A 9684-nucleotide genomic window follows, 5' to 3' on the forward strand; every position below is an offset into this window, starting at 1 on the left:
ATTTCAAAAGTAAGAGACGGAAGCAAATATTGAAAGCACTCTAACAATTTATTAGATTAAGTTTGTTAAAGTGCCTACAGAGAGAGAGAGAACATATTTACACAGACCTGCAAAATAATGTATTTTTACTTAAGATTAATGACATAGGGTCCAAAGTGCAAACTAGGTGGAGATTCAGGTCATAGCCTAAAACCTGTCCCAGAAGCCAAAACTACACAGATTTAGAGACAAATCCACACAAATGGGAAAACTCTTGTTCACATATCAATTCCGCAGGTACATAGTATGTGAAGCTTGATCAAATATAAGGCGCAATATCTCCAAAACCAAAGTGGCACAAATGTTCATTTTTGCGACACAAAAGAATTGTGTATTTATTTTTAAAATGTAATAATGTGGGTGAGGTTTGATCAAACATAATGCGCAATATCTTTGAATCCAAAGCAGCAATAATGGTCATTTTTGCCACCCAAAGCAGCGCAAACTAATTGTGCATATTTTTTTTTTATTATTATTCTTTATTTTTGAGTGCAGAGATGATTACAAGCTTAATCGGTGACATGTTTAGTATACAATATTATTGCAGACAATTGATATATATTGTCAAGAGGTGCTGCACTTTTTTTTCGAGTAGGAACATGAGTTAAATAAGAAGTAATGCAAGATAACAAAGTAGTTATAGTCGAGTTGTGTAACATGCTAACTTGTATGTCTAAGATAAATTAACAAGCGATGTAGGAGGCTCTATCAGTTTGAGGTGGTGCATGATGCACTGTGTGGAGAGCCTGAATGTTATGGGAGTGAGGCCTCGGCTCTGGGCTTCAGCTTTGCGTGCGAGGGCAGCAGTGCTGTGTATGGTGTTTAGTTTTTCTTAGAGTGGACTGAGGCAGATGTGCCATATTCAGTGAGTTCTTGTCTGTGTTAAGGTAACAGGTCATCACCTAGCAGGCTGCTCTCTATGCATATGTGCCAGGTAGCGTGTTACATGTGTGCATGGGTGAGGAATGAGCGGGGATAATGCTACTCGTGGTGTGTACGGTAAGTATTTCTAATGGTGTAGTGACCCATCTCTTTACAAGTGCGGTGAAGTATCACTAAGCATCATATGAGGCAAAGAGTATCGAATAAAGATTAATGTAAGTATTTCGAGAGGTATATTCACATATCTACTGTCTAGAGTGAACGGCTGCAACACATATAACTTTAAGAGTCAGGATAGCGTCCATTTGTGATTATATGCCATTTCCCCTGCTTGTTGTGGGTGAGGTGGATGGCTTGTAAGTTCTTGCGGCTGCGGCATTTTCAACCTATGCCCGCCCTTTGATTTACAAAGTCCCGCAACCAGTATGAGCACCTTTCTTCGGTCGGGTCCAGCATGATCAGGTGAGGCATCGTTGGGCCGAGGCTCCTCTGTATGCTCGGTCCATGTGGATGGTTGGCCGTGCAGATGCGGTGTTTGGTAGGATGCCCTCCTCCAGTATGCACCCGGAGTGCTGTGTTGCTGCTGCTGCTGCGGGTCTGGTAACCGCTGAGTGTCGGGTACAGTCTGGGCTCGGGTCTTGCGCCTGGAGTCTGTCTCCGCTGGGTAGAGCCCTGCCATTCTGGGGGTGGGGGTCCTCTCTTGCCCCGGAACCATGTGGGGGCTGATGCTAGTAGGCCACGAGCCTGGGAGCCTATGTGGCCCAGGGTCGCCCCTTGTGGGGTGGTTCGGATGTGTTTAGCCAGTCGCTTACGTGTTTGCCTTAACACTCTCCGCCAGTGTGGCTGGCACCTCTGGGTCATGCCCAGTGTTGCTCCCGGTCCGGGAGGGTCCTTGACGTGGGGGTTTAGAGTAGGGGCCATCGAGTTGCCCTGGTGAGTATCCCCTGTCCTCCTTCTGCCGACAGCTCTGACCTTCGCGGGTGGTTTTTGGTTTGGTGTGTCAGGCTGTAAGTGTGACGCTAACTTGGCCCAAAAGTGGTCAAAGAGTCTTTTGTGTGGTCGACGGTTTCTGTTTTAGCATGCTGTTGCCATCGCTTGTCCGACACTCTCATGTCAGAGTGATCCGCCATCTTGGTGGCCCCTTGCTCCGCTTCATGTAGGGAGTCTATTGTGCCAGTCGCTTGTTGCGGTGCTTGGGGTACCCCATCCGGCGGGGACCGTGATAACCCCCATCGGTCCTTGGGGGGGGAGGGGAGTGTATGTCGCTTGTTTGGTGCGTAAAGCGTCTGGCGGGAAGGTGGCTGTCCTACTCCCGTGCCTCTGCTAGGCTTCATGTAGCTGCTGTGGTACCCGGTTGAGTTGGGTGTCATGATTAGTGTCGGCAGGTCTGTGGCTGCTTCATCTGTTCATGTAGCTTATTTGTGGGTAGTTTCCAGCAGGCATTCTCTTGGTAGTCGTCGATTTTTGGTTGTATTTTTATTTTTTTATTTAATAACATAGGGTGCAAAATGGTCAGACTTTGATAAAAAAAAATATATAATGTGCAATATCTCCAAAACCAAAGTGGGACAAATATTTGTTTTTGCAGTACAAATAAGCACAAATGAATGGTGTATTTTTGATCACCTTTTTACATGGGTGCCAACTTCACACAGGTTTAATAATGAATAGATCATTGGAACATAAGTAAAGTTGCCTAAGAATGGAAAATTACCAGATTTTACTAATTTCATGACGTAAAGTCATGATTTTATAAAGGACACGGAGGCGAGTATTATGCTTTACTCTTTCTTTTATTCCTCAGCAGCAAAAGAAAATATTGTATATATATTCAATGTAAAAAAGAAAAAAAACACTTCAATAACATTACATCATAACTTCCCAAGGGTTAACCATCTACCACATATAAGCCAATCAGAGTGTCCCTATTACAATAAAGTCCCATGTGACCCTAAGCCACTCCTCTTTCTTTTGGTGTTGCTGATGGACACTCCAATATACCGCAATGAAAAGAACCAGTAGTCGTGTAGAGAAACAGTGAATCCAGTAGAAGATGACGTCGGAGAAAAAAAACAACAAAACCTGAAGACAAAAAACTGGTCATCCTCCATCCGCACACCTGCGGGTATGCCTGGACCATTATGGCACTCCAATTAGGAAGCTGTAAGACAGAGAAATGAGATGGTAAAATGTGTTCTTGGATAATATTTTCCATGTTCATATTCCAAAACTATCTAGAACACTAAATCATTTTCATGTTATTCACTCAAACGAAAAAACCAAATAACACATTATCACACAGTTCAAATCCCATAACATACATTACATTCCCAGAGGAGGGCAACTTACCTTTCTTGGGTGGGATAATACTCGCCTCCGTGTCCTTTATAAAATCATGACTTTACGTCATGAAATTAGTAAAATCTGGTAATTTTATTAAAGGACACGGAGGCTCTTATTATGCTAGTTCAAAGCTGTGTGATCACTGACGTGGAAAAATGGGAAACTGGATGGAAATAAAATTCCCGGAAAGTAGATTCTCTCGACCAATCGGCTGCTCGGAGGAGATCTTCCAATTTACAGCCTAATGAAAAAGCTTTTGATGCCATCGCACCCCTCACTGAATGTGCTCCGTATGTGGAAATATCAATGCCGACGTCATGATCTATTTGACCCAGCGAGATATGGTGACTGTAGGAACCGGACAATGCGGTTGTCGAATAGCCAGGAATAGGTCCGCACAGTGTGGATCTCAGACCGCCGCCGGCCTTGCTTCATACTCCTTGAAGCAGGCTACTGGGCATAATTTACTGTTATGTGGAAATGCGGGGTAAAAAACCTTTGTGATGGACATTTTTGTACGTCTCGATATATCAAAGGCCACCCCTTCCGGTGTATATGAGCGTGTCTGAATGTCCAATGCTCGTACGTCTGAGACCCGTTTACATGAGATGAGACAAAACAACGTAACCAATTTTGCGGAGAGTTGCTTGATCGACAAATCTTCGTTCCTTGGCCAACTTTCAAAAAGTCGGAGAACAAGGTTCACATCCCATACCTCCGAATACCTAGGCCGTGGTGGTCGGGCAAATCTTATGCCCCGTAAGAGTCGGCATACCATCGGATGTTTTCCAGTTTGAATTCCATTCCAACCTACGTGGCCTGCTGAGATAGCTGACCTATATAGATTAATTTTACGATACGCCAGGCCGTGGTCGAAAAGTGAAGTGAGGAAACCCAAGACTTGACTCACAGTTGCAGATATGGGATCCACGTGTTGTTCCACGCACCAACCATGCCATGTGTTCCAGGCATGTAAATACGATTTCCTTGTACCTGGGGCCCAAGCTTCTGCCAGGAGGTCCAGAGTTGTTTGTGGAACATTTGGGATGTCATCGAGTCCCCTGAGAGGAGCCATGCCAAAAGCTTGAGGTGCCCCTGCAGTATGAGAGGATGTGGATTGCCATAGGGATCCAGGAGAATGTTGTCGTGTACCGGTAGTAACCTCGGCAGATCTATTGACAGTTCCAGGAGTGTAGGGAATCAGGGTTGAGACATCCAGAAGGGAGACATGAGGATTAGAGAAGTGCGGTGTCGTCTGAGGTGCAGCAAGGTCCGTGCGATGAGGGAAAAGGGGGGAAAAGCGTAATGTCTGGCATTCGTCCACTGTTGTCGGAAAGCGTCCGTCGCTAGAGCCTCTGGATCCGGCCTCCAACTGAAAAACCTCGGTAATTGCGTGTTTAGTCGTGACGCGAACAGGTCGATGTCCAGTGGTCCCCACAGTGATTGCAAATGGCTGAAGGTGGTCGGGTTCAGCTGCCAGTCGCTGGCATCTCGTAGATGTCTGGAGTTCCAGTCTTCTACTACATTGCACATCCCCGGGATGTGTTCCGCTTGCACCGATATGTTGCGATCCAGGCAGAACTGCCAGAAATCCTTCGCTAATTCCGCAAGTATTGCTGACCTCGTGACCCCGAGGTGGTTGATATAACGGACAGCTGAAACGATGTCCATGCTTAACAGGATGGAACAGTTGGTCGACACGTTCAAAAGACTCCGTAAAGCAAACGAACCTGCCAGCAGTTCGAGGCAATTGATGTGAAGTCCCTGTTCCTACCGGGACCATCTTCCTCCGGTGGAGAAAGGTCCGCAGCGCGCACCCCAACCGAGCAAGCTTGCATCGGATTCCACTATGAGGTCCGGCGCAGTTCCGAAGATCGCGTGGCCATTCCAGGCTTCCATGTGTTGAAGCCACAATTTGATTTTGTCTTTGGCGGCACAGTCGAGAGGAACAGAATCTGAGTATGAGTGCCCCAAACGAAGGTATTTTGCCTTCAATCGTTGAAGTGCTCTGTAGTGTAGGGGTCCAGGAAAAATGGCCTGAATTGACGCCGAGAGGAGGCCCACAATCCTGGCCAGCTGTCTCAAAGTAAGGACAGGCCGTGTTAGCGTCCGCTTGAGCTCCTTTTTGATGGCCTTGACCTTGGTTGTTGGGAGTATGAGCGTTCCGGTCACCGCGTCTATGGTGAATCCCAGGAATTTTATTGCTTGCGAGGGTTCGATGACCGACTTCTCCCAGTTGATCAGAAAACCCAGGTTTTCTAACAAATTTCTCATCCAAGAGAAATGTTCATGCAACAGAAGCGGGTCTTGCGCCATGATGAGGATATCGTCCAGGTATATTATGAGCCATACTCCCCTGCTGCGTAGGAGGGCGACCACTGGTTTCATGAGCTTTGTGAAGCACCAGGAGGCCGCATTTGAAACGCCACATGGTCTCTTCCCAGCGGAATTGCAGGAAGTGTTGGCAGTCGTCGGCCATTGGGACCGTGAGGTATGCGTCCTTCAAGTCGAGTTTGACCATCCAGTCCCCTGTGCGGAGGAGGTCCCGCAGAGAGTGTATACCTTCCATCTTGAAGTGATGGTATATGACAAACATGTTTAAAGGCCTCAAGTTGATGACTGGGCGGACACCTCCGCCTTTTTTGGGTACTAAGAATAGGTTGCTTAAGAAACCTGGTGAGACAGGGGAAAATTGTATAAATTGCCCCCTTGGAGGCTAAGGCCTGGACCTCTTGGGTTATCAACTCTCGGTCCCGCATGGGGACCACCATTCGGCTGGGGGGCTTCAGTTGGACAGGGTATTGCACAAAATCTATAGAGTAACCCCGGACAGTGCGGAGCACCCAGGCATCCGCCATGATCATGTGCCATGCTTTGACAAAATGGCCCAGTCTGTCCCCCACCATAGTTAATGCAGACATATGAGGAGGTAGTGCACTTACCATAAGGACATCGGCCATATGAAGAGCCTCCGGGTCCTCGGGTTTGCCATGGTCTGCCGCGAACTGGAAAGAACGGTGAGGCTTGTTTGGGTTCCGGGTGTGTGAATCTGGATTGTGCGGAGCCACGAGAGCCCCGGTATGAGCCCCGGGGCGGACGGCCGGACAGACGGCCCCGATATCTGCCGGCCCCGCCAAAAACCTTCTGATGGAACACTCGCTTCATGCTGGCCTGAGCCTTATCCAGTGCCGTAAAGGTGCCTACATATGTGCCTAGCTCTTTTACGAAGTTATCCTCGAATAGGAGGGCTTTAGCCTGGGGACCCGGCTCTGAGATAGCTAGGTTTACCAGCTTAGGCTCAATTTTGATTAAGATCGCTTTGCGTCTTTCCGTGGCCACTGCCGTATTAGCATTGCCCAGGAGGCACACGGCACGCTGGATCCACCCTCTGAGGGCTTCCAGGTCCAGCGGTGCACCCCCTGCCAACGCGATTTCGACCATTTCAAACATCCTCGCGAGTGGTCCAAGGATGTCCAGTACCATATCCTGGCAGTTCCGCCATGCAAAATCCAGGCCCTTCTTGGCCTTCCAGCCTGATTTTCCCAAAAATTGGGCGATTTTTGGGTCCACTTCCGGGATGACACATGCCATCTCTGGGAACGTGGGCATTCTGCCCGTAGCTTGTTTCGCGCCACCTTATCCAGTGGCTTTCTGATGTGGGCAGCGATATATTTCGCCACGTGGTCCAGAGGGTACCACTCGCAGGACCTCGGGTGTTGTAGGGTGTCCGGGTCGAACAATGGTGCGCCCTGAGGGTCAACTAAGGCAGAGCCGCCAGCTCCGTCCTTGTGGTCCATGTCCGTGGTTATCATTAGAATCATCAGAGTCCTCCTCCTCGGACTCGTTCTGTGCCTCCTCTTGCTCCGATTCAGAGTCGGAGGATTCAATTAGGGCCTTAGCCCTCTTCCATTTCCTCACCGATTTTGCCTGGCGGGGGGCTCTTAGTTGTGGTCCAACCACAGGTTCTGTGACAGGACGTGCCCTGTCCGTCTGTAGAGTTGCAGAGGCATACTCGTCTAAATGGCGAGATTTTTTAGCGGCTTTACGACCACTAAGGGCCACCGGTTCAGTTTCTGGGGGGTGAGCCATAGGGTTTGGCGGCAACTGCGTGGACCTCATTGCAGTAGCTATTGAATGGGATAAGTTATCCGACATGGCACCCATGGTGGTAAATATAGCCTGCGTCACAGACTTCGCCATAGCCTCGTCTAGGAGAGAATGAAACTCCTCAGAGTCCATTTGCTCCTGCGCTGTTTCAATTACAGCAGGAATTTTGGGCCCTAGCGGGGTTGGTGTGGGTATGGTGGCCCTAGGTTTGGTGGCCCCATCAGTCATGTTATCAGCCTGCATGCTTAAGGATGCAAGAAAAAAGGGGGGCAGTATGACAGGCAGAACACTAGTTATATAACTGAGTAGCCTAGCAGGGAGGTTTACTCCAAGCACAATAGCCCTAAAGCAACTAGCAGGCACAAAGGAAAAGGCACCAAGTGAAATATTAACAATGCAAAAGGCACAGAATAAACAGAACTGTAGCAAGCTCACCGAGTGTTCCCTCAGGAATAAGCTCCTGGGGAGCACCGGGAGACTTGCCCAGCAACAGAATACTAACTCCCGCCCCCAAACGAGCAGTATTGGCCGCGCTAGAAAAAGCAGGCTGTGATGGTGGTGGTAGTGAGGGGGGGGGGGGGGGGAATGACTGACAGGCTGTGATGATAGTGGGGGGGGCTATAAAGCTGACAGTCTGATGATGATGGTAGTGGGGTCATAGCTGGCAGGCAGTGGTGATGATGATGATGATGGTAGTGGGGTTATAGCTGGCATGCTGTGGTGATGATGATAGTAGTGGGGGGTATAAAGCTGACAGTCTGATGATGATGGTAGTGGGGTCATAGCTGGCAGGCTGTGGTGATGATGATGATGGTAGTGGGGTTATAGCTGGCAGGCTGTGGTGATGATGATGGTAGTGGGGTTATAGCTGGCAGGCTGTGGTGATGATGATGGTAGTGGGGTTATAGCTGGCAGGCTGTGGTGATGATGATGATGGTAGTGGGGTTATAGCTGGCAGGCTGTGGTGATGATCATGGTAGTGGGGGTATAAAGCTGACAGTCTGATGATGGTAGTGGGGTTATAGCCGACAGGCTGTGATGATAGTGGGGGAATATAGAGCTGACAGTCTGATGATGATGGTAGTGGGGTTATAGCTGGCAGGCTGTGGTGGTGATGATGATGGTAGTGGGGTTATAGCTGGCAGGCTGTGGTGATGATGATGGTAGTGGGGGGTATAAAGCCGACAGTCTGATGATGATGATGGTAGTGGGGGGTATAAAGCTGACAGTCTGATGATGATGATGGTAGTGGGGTTATAGCTGGCAGGCTGTGATGGTGGTGGTAATGGGGGGGTATGACTGACAGGCTGTGATGATAGTGGGGGGGCTATAAAGCTGACAGTCTGATGATGATGGTAGTGGGGTCATAGCTGGCAGGCTGTGGTGATGATGGTAGTGGGGTTATAGCTGGCAGGCTGTGGTGATGATGATGGTAGTGGGGGTATAAAGCTGACAGTCTGATGATGGTAGTGGGGTTATAGCCGACAGGCTGTGGTGATGATGATGGTAGTGGGGTTATAGCTGACAGGCTGTGGTGATGATGATGGTAGTGGGGTTATAGCTGGCAGGCTGTGGTGATGATGATAGTAGTGGGGGGTATAAAGCTGACAGTCTGATGATGATGGTAGTGGGGTTATAGCTGGCAGGCTGTGGTGATGATAGTAGTGGGGGGTATAAAGCTGACAGTCTGATGATGATGGTAGTGGGGTTATAGCTGGCAGGCTGTGGTGGTGATGATGATGGTAGTGGGGTTATAGCTGGCAGGCTGTGGTGATGATGATGATGATAGTAGTGGGAGTATAAAGCTGACAGTCTGATGATGGTAGTGGGGTTATAGCTGACAGGCTGTGATGATAGTGGGGGAGTATAAAGCTGACAGTCTGATGATGATGGTAGTGGGGTCATAGCTGGCAGGCTGTGGTGATGATGATGGTAGTGGGGTTATAGCTGGCAGGCTGTGGTGATGATGATGGTAGTGGGGTTATAGCTGGCAGGCTGTGGTGATGATGATGATGGTAGTGGGGTTATAGCTGGCAGGCTGTGGTGATGATGATAGTAGTAGGGGGTATAAAGCTGACAGTCTGATGATGATGATGGTAGTGGGGTTATAGCTGGCAGGCTGTGATGGTGGTGGTAGTGGGGGGTATGACTGACAGGCTGTGATGATAGTGGGGGGGGGGTATAAAGCTGACAGTCTGATGATGATGGTAGTGGGGTCATAGCTGGCAGGCTGTGGTGATGATGATGATGGTCGTGGGGTTATAGCTGGCAGGCTGTGGTGATGATGATGGTAGTGGGGGGTATAAAGCTGAC

The sequence above is a fragment of the Pelobates fuscus genome, chromosome 12, assembly GCF_036172605.1.
Source record: "Pelobates fuscus isolate aPelFus1 chromosome 12, aPelFus1.pri, whole genome shotgun sequence".
NCBI lineage: Eukaryota > Metazoa > Chordata > Amphibia > Anura > Pelobatidae > Pelobates > Pelobates fuscus.